At 44.1% G+C, this 15,197-nt stretch overlaps 1 pseudogene; it reads right to left on the bottom strand.

Moving 5' to 3' along the window:
• Positions 1-564: 564 nt before the first annotated feature.
• On the bottom strand, positions 565-10,873 carry LOC123057319 (disease resistance protein RGA5-like; annotated as a pseudogene).
• Between the last annotated feature and the right edge of the window lie 4,324 nt (positions 10,874-15,197).

The raw sequence follows: 15,197 nt of genomic DNA, 5'->3' as shown, positions 1-15,197 counted from the left end.
AATCGCTAATTGGATACCATAAATAAGGCTCATGCACATCATGCATGGGAGCAATTCAGTCGGACGTGGGCTAGTTGGAGCGAGGATGGTTCCTTGCGTGGAGTTGGAGTTGCAGATAATGTCGTTACTTTGTGAGCGTTCTTTTCTACTTCTCTTCTTTAGAGGAGAGTCTGCCTTTTCTTTTCTTCTTTTCTTCTTTTAAGGAACCTTGAGGGGGCATCTGGTGCTCTTTTTTGCACCATTTCGACGGTTTACATGTTCTGGTACTAAAGTTCAGTCCTCGGCGGTGGCATCGGGTACCCTATAGAACCAGCATCCAGACTTGAGCAGCATAACACACAACAACAAATACCTAAGCACAAATTACACATTAGCTACATATCAATTTTGCACTACAATGGACAGGTATGTATTTTCTAGAAATAGGCTTTCGGCCCACTTTATAAATAAAGCCACACAACCGAATGATACAAGATGATGATCAAGTCCTCTTACAAAGCAGATCAAAGTAAAATCACATAATGGATAATGCTCTTCGGTGGAGTTGTCGGCGTACATTGGCGACTACAGGGACATCGACTTCCCTTGGGTGGTCACGGAGACGGCCTCGCTGGTCTTCTCTGTACCCTCCTCGTCGGCCGAGATGCTCAACGTCTACAACAGAGATACCGTCAACTGCCCGATTAACAAGTTCATGATCTCCATGCAGAAGGCCGAGGCAGAGCCTGAGGCGACTCCACCACTGGCAGGTGTGGTTCTACATCTATGGGATCCCAGAGGGGGGCAAGTGTGCACACATCCTGAAGGCCATGTCTGAGCCGGTGGGCAAACTTCTCTCGACCGAAACAAATTTACAAACCATGAACACTTTTTAAATTTGTGAACAGAACTTTGAAATTGGGAACATTTTTTGAAATTCCTAAATACATTCGAAATTTGTGAACAAAAATTTAAAATGCAAGCATTTTGAAAGTTTCTGAAAAATTGTTGGAAAAGAAAAGAAACAAAAAATGGAGAAAAAAAGAATGAAAAATCGAAAAATACAAATGAGAGAAAAGAAAAAAAATGAAAAACAAAAAAAACCGGTTCAGGAACCTTCTGAAGGCTCCGAAAACTGGAAAATCTGGCTGGAACCTTCTAGAAGGTTCCAAAACCAGGATAGGTGGAACGCGCGCCTCGCGTCTAAACGGGCGGGCCTGTCTTGGTCGATGGCTTCGACCACGTGTGCGGCACCGGCATTTTGATGCAGAATGCGTCAAATAGGAAAATAGTGAAATCACTAATTAAGAAGTACTCATTCCAAAGATCACTCCCATTTTGTCAGGTTGCGACAAGTAGCATGCTGTATGTGTGCCACTTGTCACAACCTGAGAGTTTTTTTTTCGTAGATTCGTTTATTCAAAACGTTTTATCTCTTAAACGGCGGGTTCAAATCTTGATCCGTTTTCATCGTTAGATCCCGCGCGCCGAGATCTTACAAACTAGATCCCATGTCGATAGTTTTCAGTAAAAAAAATTCACCAAAAAAACCGAATCGGAACAGGTTTTTTTTCCTTTCTGAAGAGGCATGCGTTTTTCCCTGTTCCGAGAGGCACGGTCATGCTTCTTGTGGAAGCAAATTCGTACCTCCACGAGAAGTAAATCTGTGCCGCTCGCTGAACGAAAAAAAGGAAAAACACGTTTTTTTCTCTTTTCGAGAGGAACGAGCGTACCTCTCGCGGAAGTAAAATTGTGCCTCTATGAGTAGTAAATGCATGCCTCTCGCGGAAGCAATTATGTGCCTCCACGAGAAGTAAATCCGTGCCTTTCGCAGAATGAAAAAAACACTTTTTTTTCCTTTTCTAAGAGGCATGACAGTGTCTCTCGTGGAAGCAAATCCATGCCTCCACCAAAAGTAAATCTGTGCCTCTCATAGAAGGCAAACAAATGTGTTTTTTCGTGCATTTTTTTGTCCAAATCCTTAGAAAAACCGGGACAAACAGAAAAGCCAAAAACAGAAAAAAAATCATCTAAAAGCCAAAAACACATACATAATAATAATAATAAAAAGGCGGATTGAGTACCCAGAGCAGGTTCATGGTTGACTCGCGGTTGCCGTCTCCTCCTCATCTCTCGGGACATGAGATATCTAGTCCAGGCGCATCATCATTCACCAGGAGTAACAACAAATCAGGAATTCAAAATAGATGAGTATGTGTGGCGGTACATTGTACATATAAGTTATATGTAACAAGAGGTAGTAGTTAATGTGCGTAGCCAGCCGTATGTATACCTCTTGGTTGGTACCTGAATCCTCCTGCTTGGATATGCCATCTTCATACTAGAATTAAAGAAAGGCAATCAGGCATGGAATTATTAGAGGCATATATGGAACGTTAGACGGGGATAACAATGTGGAACAGCTAGTGTGCATACATATACTTTTTCATCTTGGTCTGCAGAGGACACTTTTGACATCACCATCGCCATCATTGGACTGAAATTGAGGAAACAATTAAGTAGGAATTTAGAAGAAAGTTCCTGGTCTGTGGAAGAGATAAAAATAATTGTTCATGGATGAAATGTATATATAGTACATACATGATACCCACGCTTTCATTGCTGTAAAGACCCTTGTACATATCTCACCTTATACATTGTGTAGGATTGTTAGGGTGGGTTTCCGAGGCCGCAAATTCAGGTTTATGGGTAAAAAGTACTTGCATGGTCAATTTTACTATTGAAAGTTTGCATTGGTAACAGATATAGTGCCTAGATCAACTTTCACAACTAATGGACTGTTTTTAGCTTCTATTTAGCCTTGCCTTCATGGTAAGCTTTTCTAAATAACGCTGCACGCTTTCCCTCCTTTTGATCATAAAACTAGAGGTAGGACGATAGAAAGGTCTCAATCGCTTTGCATAGATACACCTCTTCCCTACATGTTTTCTTCTCAAGTATTATGATTGTTGGAGTGCTGGAGCTTTTGAGCCTCCATATTAGCTCTAAGTGCACGTTTTATTGAATCAAGTTCTCCTTTAGTTTCGAAGAAAAGAGTCATAGTAGAAGTAATTTCTTGAATCATTCAGACTCCATTCGGCATATCATATTTTTTACAAATAATTACCTACTCTTCCCTATAACATTTTGTTTACAACTCATGATTGGTCATGTTCTAGGATTTGATACAACTTCCACCTGCAAGGCTTAGAGTTGGTGTTTCACCCGATTAATGACTATTCCAACGAACCACTTACTAGAGGAAGGAAAATATTTCTCTATTCTTTTCTTACATATTAAACTCGGAATAGTCAGTTTCTTTCTTATATATGGTAGAAAATTATATGGTGACAATATTATCTAGTAGAAAGCAACTCTACGGTGGTAATTTTATCAAAGCCATCTATAAAAGTTCTGGGGAAAAGTGTAAAAAGCCATATGAAGATAAGATATTGTCGTATGATTAATATGTAAAGTTTCGAATGCTTACTCAATTGCTTTTAACCTACTGGGAGAAAATCACAAGTGATTGTTTATATCATCTTGTAATGGTCATTTCTATTATCCGCGTTTTTTTTGTCTGAACCAGATTGAGTTTCCGCTCTCAAATATTTTAAAAGTTGTTTCCAGTTGATAGTTTACCTAGCGTTTAGTGGCTTACACTTTTCTTATGATGTTTAGAAGGAATAGTATCATTTTAATTTAGATGATATACATATTAATAGAAGACCGTACCTTTGCTAGAGAAAATAAAAATAAACATGGATGCTGCTTGGGCACTTGCATGGGTCACTTTGCTAGTTAATATTATTTTGGTAATAATTTATTAGGGCTTGATATTCTTCTCAGTTTATATGTGCAAATTTTATTAAGATGTTGCCTGCTCACTGTTGGAATAGCAACTTAATCATATTAGGAGGCCAAAGGCAGCATATATATAAGTACATGAGGATGCCAAAAGGCTAGAATGCAAAAGACCAAAAGTCATCACTAATATAACTCTAACACCCCCCCCCTCAAACTCATGGTGGATCTACAACACTGAGTTTGGAGAGGTGAAATCTATGTTGTGCTCTAGTCTGTGCCTTAGTGAAGAAGTCCGCTAGCTGTAACTCGGAAGGTACATACTGAAGAGCAATAACATGATCCTGCACAGCAGCAAACACATAATAAGCATCAACACCAATATGCTTGGTAAGCTCATGCTTCATGGGGTCCCGCGCAATACTGATAGCACCTGTACTGTCAGACAAGAGGGTGGTAGGTGTAGTAACAGAAACACCAAAATCCTCCAGTAGCCATCATAACCAAGTCACCTCTGCCGTCAGAAGAGCCATAGCTCTCAACTCGGCCTCTGCACTCGAACGGGAAACTGCAGTCTGTTTCTTCGTCTTCCAGGCAATGAGAGAACCACCAAGAAAAACACAGTAAGCAGAAAGTGAACGTCGACCCGAAGGATCACTGGCCCATGTAGCATCTGAATAGGCCTGGAGCTGTAATGAGCTAGAACGGGGAAAAAGAGGCGATGAGAGATCGTGCCACGAAGATATCGTAGAACACGAAGAAGGTGACTATAGTTAACTGAAGTGGGAGCGGAAACAAACTGGCTCAGAATATGAACAGGATATGAGATATCCGGACGAGTGACAACAAGATACACAAGACTCCCAACAAGATGACGATAACGCGTCGGATCAGACAAAGGCTCGCCATCAGAGACACGAAGGTTAACATTGAGCTCCATAGGAGTCTCAGCAGTGCGCTCATCACTAAGAGCCGCACGAGCAAGAAGATCCCGAATATACTTTTCTTGGGAAATAGAAAAGCCATCAGAGGTGGAGGAAACCTCAATCCCAAGAAAGTAACGTAGAGGACCAAGATCAGACATAAGAAACTGCTCACTGAGACGGGCCTTAACAAAGGCAATGTACTCAGAATCGTCGCCAGTGATGATCATGTCATCAACATATAGAAGAAGAAGAGTGCGACCACAAGCAGAAAGGTGGACAAATAGCGCTGGATCATGAGCACTAGGCGAAAAACCAGCTGCAGTGACCACAGAGGAAAAACGCTCAAACCAAGCACGGGGGCTTGCTTAAGGCCATATAGAGAGCGACGAAGACGGCAAACCATGCCATCAGGAACTGAATACCCAGGTGGTGGATGCATATAAACTTCCTCACGCAACTCACCATTAAAAAAGGCATTCTTAACATTAAGCTGAGACACAGACCAGTAGCGAACAGAAGCCACGGCAAGTAGTGTGCGGACAGTGGTCATATGAGCCACAGGAGCAAAAGTCTCATCGTAATCACGACCATGCTCCTGCTGAAAGCCACGAGCCACAAGACGAGCTTTATAACGCTCAAGAGAACCATCAGAGCGAGTCTTAATCTCATAGACCCACTTACAAGTGATGGGACGAACATGGGGAGGAAGAGAAACCAGGTCCCACGTGCCGTTGCGCTCAAGGGCAGCAATCTCCTCTGCCATCGCAAACTGCCATTCAGGATGAACGATAGCATCTCGATAAGAAGTCGGCTCAAGAACGGCCGAAAGACCACAGCGAGAAGGAGAATATCGATCAGGGGGCGGACAAGGCCGAGAACGAAGACCATAAGTCGGGTGAGAGGAGGAAGACGACACACCAGAAGTAGAGGACACATCTGTAGACTTATCCACAACACATGAACGACGAGTATAATGGAAAGGAAATGAGGGAAGAGGTGGAATCACTGGAGGTGGAGACGGGGAATGTATCTGTGATGAAGGTGGAGAAGGGGAAGGTATCAACAACGAAGGTGGAGAGTCATGCGATGAGGAAGGAGAAGAAACCGTAGGAGAGGACGGGGTCGGATCTGCAACAGCGGTACGAGGAGTAGGAATACTAGGCACAAAGGGTGGTGTATCCGGAAATGTAAGAAAAGAGATGTCCTCCATAGAAAAATTCGAGCAGGATGGACGCAGGTAGAAGGGACGAGATTCATCAAAGGTCACATCCCGGAAAATACGCATCGGGCGACCGACAGGATCCCAACACCGATAGCCCTTATGCTCATCATTGTATCCAAGAAAGACACACTCAACAGACTGAGCGGTCAGTTTGGTGCATTCATGAGGAGCAAGCAAAACATAGCAAACGCAACCAAACAAACGGAGCACCGAATAATCAGGAGAACCACCAGAAAGACGCTCAAGAGGAATACCACCCTGTAGAGCAGCAGAAGGCTGAATGTTGATGAGATAGGTGGAAGTGGTAACAGCCTCGGCCCAGAAGTGAGGCGGAAGAGAGGCGGCAATCATCACTGCACGCGCCATCTCAAGAAGGTGACGATGATTGTGCTCAGCCACACCATTTTGAGCATGAGCACCAGGGCAAGAGAACTAAGTAAGAGTACCCTGCTCAGCAAGAAATCCTCGCAGTGCATGGGAGATATACTCACCAGCTGAATCTGCGCGAAAAACACGAATAGGAGTGGAAAACTGGGTATGAACCATGGCAGCACATTTTTTGTATATAGGTAAGACCTCACTACAAGAAGACATGAAGTAGATCCAAGTGTACCGAGAAAAATCATCTGTAAAGATAATATAGTAGCGATGACCCCCTTTCGAAGCGAAGGGAGCCGGACCCCAAACATCAGAGTGAATAAGATCGAAAGGACGCTCGGACACCGACTCACTGTGAGGGTAGGGTAGCTGAATCTGCTTACCAAGCCTACAACCCAGACAATCCAACGAAGCGTTACCGGAGACAGACCCCAGAACACCACGATGGACCAAAGACGAGAGACGAGAACCACATAAATGGCCAAGACGATGAAGCCACTGCTGAAAAGAAGAAGAGATCGATCTGGAGAAGAAGACTGAAAAAAAATCGATCGTCAGGCAAGTTGCAGCGCCGGAGAAAACCTAGGCTCTGATACCATGTTGGAATAGCAACATAATCTTATTAGGAGGCTAAAGGCAGCATATATACAAGTACATGAGGATGCCAAAAGGCTAGAATGCAAAAGACCAAAAGTCATCACTAATATAACTCTAACACTCACCACTATTCTAGTTTAGGACAAATAACTGTACACCCTCACTCATAACACATCTTACGTTTACTAATCAGACACCCCTGCTGGCTGTAGAGAAATGAACTCACAGTTGAATATAAACCCATATATGAGTGTAATCTAGTTCACAAACAAGCAGAATAATAGTAAAGCATACGTGAATAGACGAAGCAATCCTGCTGAATAGATGGGCCACCCTGTAAGGTAAAATGTTATCATCAATGAAGTTTGGATGATCTTCTATGGCTAGTTTCACCTGATCTGGTAGCATGACACCATCATTGAACATTATTTCTTTCAACTTGGGAAGGTTGTTGATTCTCGAGAGAGACTCTACCTGGTCGACATGCCAGATGAGTTTTTCAAGCTTAGGCGCTACTCCAAGTTCGAAGTGGATGTCAGTGATGCCACCCCCATCAACAGCAAGATACTTGAGATTCTGGAACCCATTGGTCTGGATTATAAGCTTGCCCCCAGTGTGTAAATTAACATGGCAGAGATGGAGGCCACGTAGGTTGGGCAAAGCTGCGAGGGATCCCATATCATCCCGATCCAACAATGTGTTATGGAGAGTTACCTTGGCAAGTTTGCAGCAGTCTCTAGCAAACAATTGGAGAAGACGCCCGTACATTGTGACTCCACTGATGCTCAGGCTTTCAAGAAGCTTGGGTGTGTTTTTGAAGTGGGCACTAATAGCATCGGATGCAGGGATGTCACGAGGAGTAGCAGCCTCCCTGGCAGTGATAGGCAGAGGCTTGATCTCGATTGATAGAGACTGAAGGCACTCATTCAGAGCACTGATCCCTTGGAGTAGGTTCTCAAGTTGAGCTTTCCGGTCATAAATGACAACACCAAGCACCCTTAGCTGCCATAGCTGGCCAATCTCTCTCAGCTGAGTAGCATGATGTTTCGAAGCCTGTACCTGGGATAGCACTTCCAGATCCGTCATTTTTCTCACCATGTGAGGCATCTTCTTGACAGTGGAAACTGTGCTAGCATCACCACCACCAGTGTCAGTGCCAATACTTTGACCAGCCAGTAGACGCTTCAACTTCAGTAGCATGAGGTGTTTTATGGCAGAGTCCTTCATAGGAGTGTGCCGGATGTCCAGCACCTCCAGCTGCCGGAGTCTGTTGATCTCCTTAGGTAGCTGAGTAACATATGTGTTCCTTAAGCTCAGATACTTGAGAAGTATCAACGAGGTGCACACGTTCCTAAGCCAGTGTTGGTTATCTCTCAGGGATGAACAACCCTCCAGATCCAGGACCTTGACGAGATTTAACTGAGATGATGCACGTGATGGTTGTTGCAAGAAGTCGAGGATGCTATCCGAGGAACAGAGCCTGATGTTGCTGAGAACGGAGAAGTGGCGAGCCAGGTGCTGAGACAGGCGTGTGTCCAGAATATGTTCTTACCTGGCCATCTTGGTGATGAAGTTGTACACTTGTGCATGCACCATAATGCTCTTGACCTTCCCTACAACACCAATGCCATGAGGACAGACAAGCCATAAGTCAGCAAGTACCTCAAAACAATGCACGGCCTGACATACTGAACTAGGCCAGTCTTTTCTAGTTATCAGTCCTTCCGCAACCCACCGCCCGATTAACCTTCTCCGGTTTATCTTCTCATCTTTATGGAAGATGGCTAGATACAACAATCAAGTCTTGTATTCCCTAGGAAGATCGTCATAGGAGAACTTGATCATCTTGTATCCATTAGTCTCCACGGATCCTCCAAACACAAGGCTATTGCTCAACTTGTCAAGTTCCTCTTTGCTAATCATTGGATTGGCAAACAGAGCACGGATGAACATCTTTATGCAGAACTGCTCTACCTCCACCTCCACCCTACATTTCTCCAAGATCTCATGGAAGATTTCGGCGTTGTACTTCTCGTCATCATTGACATGCCGATTTGTAAGTTGGAGCGCTATATGGCGGTAATATTCAATGGAAGAGTATACAATGGGTTCTTCCCTATAGCAAAACTCGTTGGCCCTCTTCATGTATTTTGTGGTAACTACCACTTTCATTGAACTGCAACCCACATCTTGCAAGGCCTTTGTGGTCTCGTCCCATTTGTAGCCAGACGCATTATGGAGAACGACCAGTGTCCTTGTACCCTGCAGGTGCTCTCTAACTCTCCCCATGGTTTCTTGAATCAACAGATGCTCTTTCATCCTCCTCAGGACTTGTTCAATCCTCTCCCTGCAGTACTCCTCCTGCGACAGCTTGTCTTTGCTTGTTTCATCCACTGATTTATCTTGCTGGTGAAGCGACACTGGCAGCAGCTTGGGCGTGATCTGCACTTGAATCTTAAGCGTGATGTCTTTGATATTCTTCACGATGTGATCATCAACCGGTTTAGTTGTGGCTGCCATCCCTGGTGTGGTGGCCTTCTTGGGAAGCAGCTTCCGCAGGATGTCTATGAATTGGGGATGCTCGACACTAATCCTGCAGGAGCTGGCCTTTTCACCCGCTGATTCGACCATCAGATACTTCTTCATCTTGTCTACTATCTCGTCAAGGATCTTTTCCTGGGTTTGCTTTTGATACTCGCCGGCGTTGGTGTCCCGGGGCAGCACCCGCAAGATGCTGCGGAGTACTTCCAAGGGTTCAACCGGGCAACCTTTATTACCAGCTTTTTCCAGGTGTTCTTCGATCTTCTCCTTGATCCACTACCAAAAAATCCTCTTACACCGACGGCCTCATCTATGTCGATGGCCCCCGTCGGCATAGATGGACCTATGTCGACGGCCTGGGTCAGGCCGTAGGCATAGAAACGTTGTCGGCATAAGTCCATCTATGCCGACGGGGCCGTCGGCGTAGATGAGGCCGTCGGGACTGCTAGAGATACGCCTACGGGGCCCGTCGGCATACACCGGGCCCACCTACCCGGTCAGCGATGACCGTTTGACGGCGTCAAAACTACGCCGACAGGAGGTAACGGCGGCCGTCGGCATATCTATGCCGACGGCATAGCCATTGGCATAGAATTGCTGACATCACGGATCCGCGTCGTCGACACGTCATCGATTCGAGGGAGGGGGGCCATTGTGTGGCAGAGATATGCCTACAGCATAGACCTGGCCCATGCCCCTCTACCACATCATCGATCCGCGTGCAATGCCACATCATCGATCCGTGGGATTGTACCTTCGTGTGCACACCTATGCCGACGGCCTGGCCGTCGACATATATTTATTTAATTTAATTTTTTACTTTATATTATTTTTTGTTTGTCCACAAGATAAATATGCCTTATCTAAAGAAACATACCCCGATGGTATATTGATTGCCCCCTTACAAACGTTGTTGTTGCCGTGTCACGGAGGGGGGAACGGTCGACACGGAGGGAATCTGGTTAGTGGGGAGATTCGGAGTGTAGCACGATATATATCAACTAACCAATATCAGCTAGATAAAAAACAGATAGAACATAGTAGCATAAGTAGTAGCATTGCATAGATAAGGGTAGCACGGCATATATATTACCATTACAACATAGATAGTTCATAGTTCAACCCAACACGGCAATAATAAAACACCACCGGCTTGCTTGCTTGCTTTCTTGCTCCAAGGCCAACTCCTCCATGGCCAACTCCTTCACTTGTCGTCATCGGTGGGGTACGGGAGGGTGTGCATGTGCTCATCGGCACGGTAGGCGCTACCGAAGTCGGTGAAGATGTTTTACATGGTGAGTGCAATGAACTCGCATCCACACCAAAAAACACGGCCGAGGAGGTAGTAGGCGTCGAAGAGGTTGGTGAACCTCATGATGATCCCGATAGGATGGCCATTGCTACTGACCTCTTCGACACGGAACATGGCCGGAGAGCCCCTCGGCAGGTGGCGGTAGCCGGCGGAGAGGAAGAACTTGGTCAGCCCCCTTGCCCTCCTCCACCCCGAGATGGCCCACACCCATAGGGTGTTCTCCACCCAGACTACGGCAGGGTAGAGCCTCTCGGGGAAGGTGGGCGACACACGGTAGGTAGCCCGGTGAACTGCATCTTGCTTGCTAGCTTCGACTGGAATTGGGACGGCTTGTCATGTTCGTGATCACATCTGGGACTCCGAACTAACTTCGGTACATCAAAATGCATAAACTAATAATAACTGTCATCGTAACATTAAGCGTGCGGACCCTACGGTTCGAGAACAATGCAGACATGACTGAGACACATCTCCGGTCAATAACCAACAGCGGGACCTGGATGCCCATATTGGCTCCTACATATTCTACGAAGATCTTTATCGGTCAGACCGCATAACAACATACGTTGTTCCCTTTGTCATCGGTATGTTACTTTGCCCGAGATTCGATCGTCGGTATCCAATACCTAGTTCAATCTCATTACCGGCAAGTCTCTTTACTCGTTCTGTAATACATCATCCCGCAACTAACTCATTAGTTGCAATGCTTGCAAGGCTTATGTGATGTGCATTACCGAGAGGGCCCAGAGATACCTCTCCGACAATCGGAGTGACAAATCCTAATCTCGAAATATGCCAACCCAACATGTACCTTTGGAGACACCTGTAATGCTCCTTTCTAATCACCTAGTTACGTTGTGATGTTTGGTAGCACCCAAAGTGTTCCTCCGGTAAACGGGAGTTGCATAATCTCATAGTCATAGGAACATGTATAAGTTATGAAGAAAGCAATAGCAACATACTAAATGATCGGGTGCTAAGCTAATGGAATGGGTCATGTCAATCAGATCATTCAACTAATGATGTGACCTCGTTAATAAAATAACAACTCTTTGTTCATGGTTAGGAAACATAACCATCTTTGATTAACGAGCTAGTCAAGTAGAGGCATACTAGTGACATTAAGTTTGTCTATGTATTCACACATGTATTATGTTTCCGGTTAATACAATTCTAGCATGAATAATAAACACTTATCATGATATAAGGAAATAAATAATAACTTTATTATTGCCTCTAGGGCATATTTGCTTCAGTCTCCCACTTGCACTAGAGTCAATAATCTAGATTACACAGTAATGATTCTAACACCCATGGAGCCTTGGTGCTGATCATGTTTTGCTCGTGGAAGAGGCTTAGTCAACGGGTCTGCAACATTCAGATCCATATGTATCTTGCAAATCTCTATGTCTCCCAACTGGACTAGATCCCGGATGGAATTGAAGCGTCTCTTGATGTGCTTGGTCCTCTTGTGAAATCTGGATTCCTTTGCCAAGGCAATTGCACCAGTATTGTCACAAAAGATTTTCATTGGACCTGATGCACTAGGTATGACACCTAGATCGGATATGAACTCCTTCATCCAGACTCCTTCGTTCGCTGCTTCCGAAGCAGCTATGTACTCCGCTTCACATGTAGATCCCGCTAAGATGCTTTGTTTAGAACTACACCAACTGACAGCTCCACCGTTTAATGTAAACACGTATCTGGTTTGCGATTTAGAATCGTCCGGATCAGTGTCAAAGCTTGCATCAACGTAACCTTTTACGGTGAGCTCTTTGTCACCTCCATATACGAGAAACATATCCTTAGTCCTTTTCAGGTATTTCAAGATGTTCTTGACCGTTGTCCAGTGATCCACTCCTGGATTACTTTGGTACCTCCCTGCTAAACTTATAGCAAGGCACACATCAGGTCTGGTACACAGCATTGCATACATGATAGATCCTATGGCTGAAGCATAGGGAACATCTTTCATTTTCTCTCTATCTTCTGCAGTGGTCGGGCATTGAGTCTGACTCAACTTCACACCTTGTAACACAGGCAAGAACCCTTTCTTTGCTTCATCCATTTTGAACTTCTTCAAAATCTTGTCAAGGTATGTGCTTTGTGAAAGTCGAATTAAGCGTCTTGATCTATCTCTATAGATCTTTATGCCTAATATGTAAGCAGCTCCACCGAGGTCTTTCATTGAAAAACTCTTATTCAAGAATCCCTTTATGCTATCCAGAAATTCTATATCATTTCCAATTAGTAATATGTCATCCACATATAATATTAGAAATACTACAGAGCTCCCACTCACTTTCTTGTAAATACAGGCTTCTCCGAAAGTCTGTATAAAACCAAATGCTTTGATCACACTATCAAAACGTTTATTCCAACTCCGAGAGGCTTGCACCAGTCCATAAATGGATCGCTGGAGCTTGCACACTTTGTTAGCTCCCTTTGGATCGACAAAACCTTCCGGTTGCATCATATACAACTCTTCTTCCAGAAATCCATTCAGGAATGCAGTTTTGACATCCATTTGCCAAATTTCATAATCATAAAATGCGGCAATTGCTAACATGATTCGGACAGACTTAAGCATCGCTACGGGTGAGAAGGTCTCATCGTATTCAACCCCTTGAACTTGTCGAAAACCTTTTGCGACAAGTCGAGCTTTGTAGACAGTAACATTACCGTCAGCGTCAGTCTTCTTCTTGAAGATCCATTTATTCTCAATTGCTTGCCGATCATCGGGCAAGTCAACCAAAGTCCATACTTTGTTCTCATACATGGATCCCATCTCAGATTTCATGGCTTCAAGCCACTTTGCAGAATCTGGGCTCACCATCGCTTCTTCATAGTTCGTAGGTTCATCATGATCTAGTAGCACGACTTCCAGAACTGGATTACCGTACCACTCTGGTGCGGATCTCACTCTGGTTGATCTACGAGGTTCAGTAGTATCTTGTTCTGAAGTTTCATGATCATTATCATTAACTTCCTCACTTATTGGTGTAGGTGACGCAGAAACAGTTTTCTGTGATGTACTACTTTCCAACAAGGGAGCAGGTACAGTTACCTCGTCAAGTTCTACTTTCCTCCCACTCACTTCTTTCGAGAGAAACTCCTTATCCAGAAAGTTTCCGAATTTAGCAACAAAAGTCTTGCCTTCGGATCTGTGATAGAAGGTGTATCCAATAGTTTCCTTTGGATATCCTATGAAGGCACATTTCTCCGATTTGGGTTCGATCTTATCAGGTTGAAGCTTTTTCACATAAGCATCGCAGCCCCAAACTTTCAGAAACGACAACTTTGGTTTCTTGCCAAACCACAGTTCATAAGGCGTCGTCTCAACGGATTTTGATGGTGCCCTATTTAACATGAATGCGGCCGTCTGTAGAGCGTATCCCCAAAACGATAGCGGTAAATCAGTAAGAGACATCATAGATCGCACCATATCTAGTAAAGTACGATTACGACGTTCGGACACACCATTACGCTGTGGTGTTCCGGGTGGCGTGAGTTGCGAAACTATTCCACAATTTTTCAAATGTACACCAAACTCGTAACTCAAATATTCTCCTCCACGATCAGATCGTAGAAACTTTATTTTCTTGTTACGATGATTTTCAACTTCACTCTGAAATTCTTTGAACTTTTCAAATGTTTCAGACTTATGTTTCATTAAGTAGATATACCCATATCTGCTTAAGTCATCTGTGAAAGTGAGAAAATAACGATATCCGCCACGAGCCTCAACATTCATCGGACCATATACATCTGTATGTATGATTTCCAACAAATCTGTTGCTCTCTCATAGTACCGGAGAACGGTGTTTTAGTCATCTTGCCCATGAGGCACGGTTCGCAAGTACCAAGTGATTCATAATCAAGAGGTTCCAAAAGTCCATTAGTATGGAGTTTCTTCATGCGCTTTACACCGATATGACCTAAACGGCAGTGCCACAAATAAGTTGCACCATCATTATCAACTCTGCATCTTTTGGCTTCAACATTATGAATATGTGTATCACTAGTATCGAGATTCAATAAGAATAGATCACTCCTCAAAGGTGCATGACCATAAATGATATTACTCATATAAATAGAACAACCATTATTCTCTGATTTAAATGAATAACCGTCTCGCATTTAACAAGATCCAGATATAATGTTCATGCTCAACGCTGGCACCAAATAACAATTATTTAGGTCTAATACTAATCCCGAAGGTAGATGTAGAGGTAGCGTGCCGACCGCGATCACATCGACTTTGGAACCGTTTCCCACGCGCATCGTCACCTCGTCCTTAGCCAATCTTCGCTTAATCCGTAGTCCCTGTTTCGAGTTGCAAATATTAGCAACAGAACTAGTATCAAATACTCAGGTGCTACTGCGAGCATTAGTAAGGTACACATCAATAACATGTATATCACATATACCTTTG

This window comes from Triticum aestivum, chromosome 3A (genome assembly GCF_018294505.1).
Source record: "Triticum aestivum cultivar Chinese Spring chromosome 3A, IWGSC CS RefSeq v2.1, whole genome shotgun sequence".
Lineage (NCBI taxonomy): Eukaryota > Viridiplantae > Streptophyta > Magnoliopsida > Poales > Poaceae > Triticum > Triticum aestivum.
The sequence above is the reverse complement of the archived record's forward strand: the minus strand, read 5'-3'. Positions and strand labels throughout refer to the sequence as shown.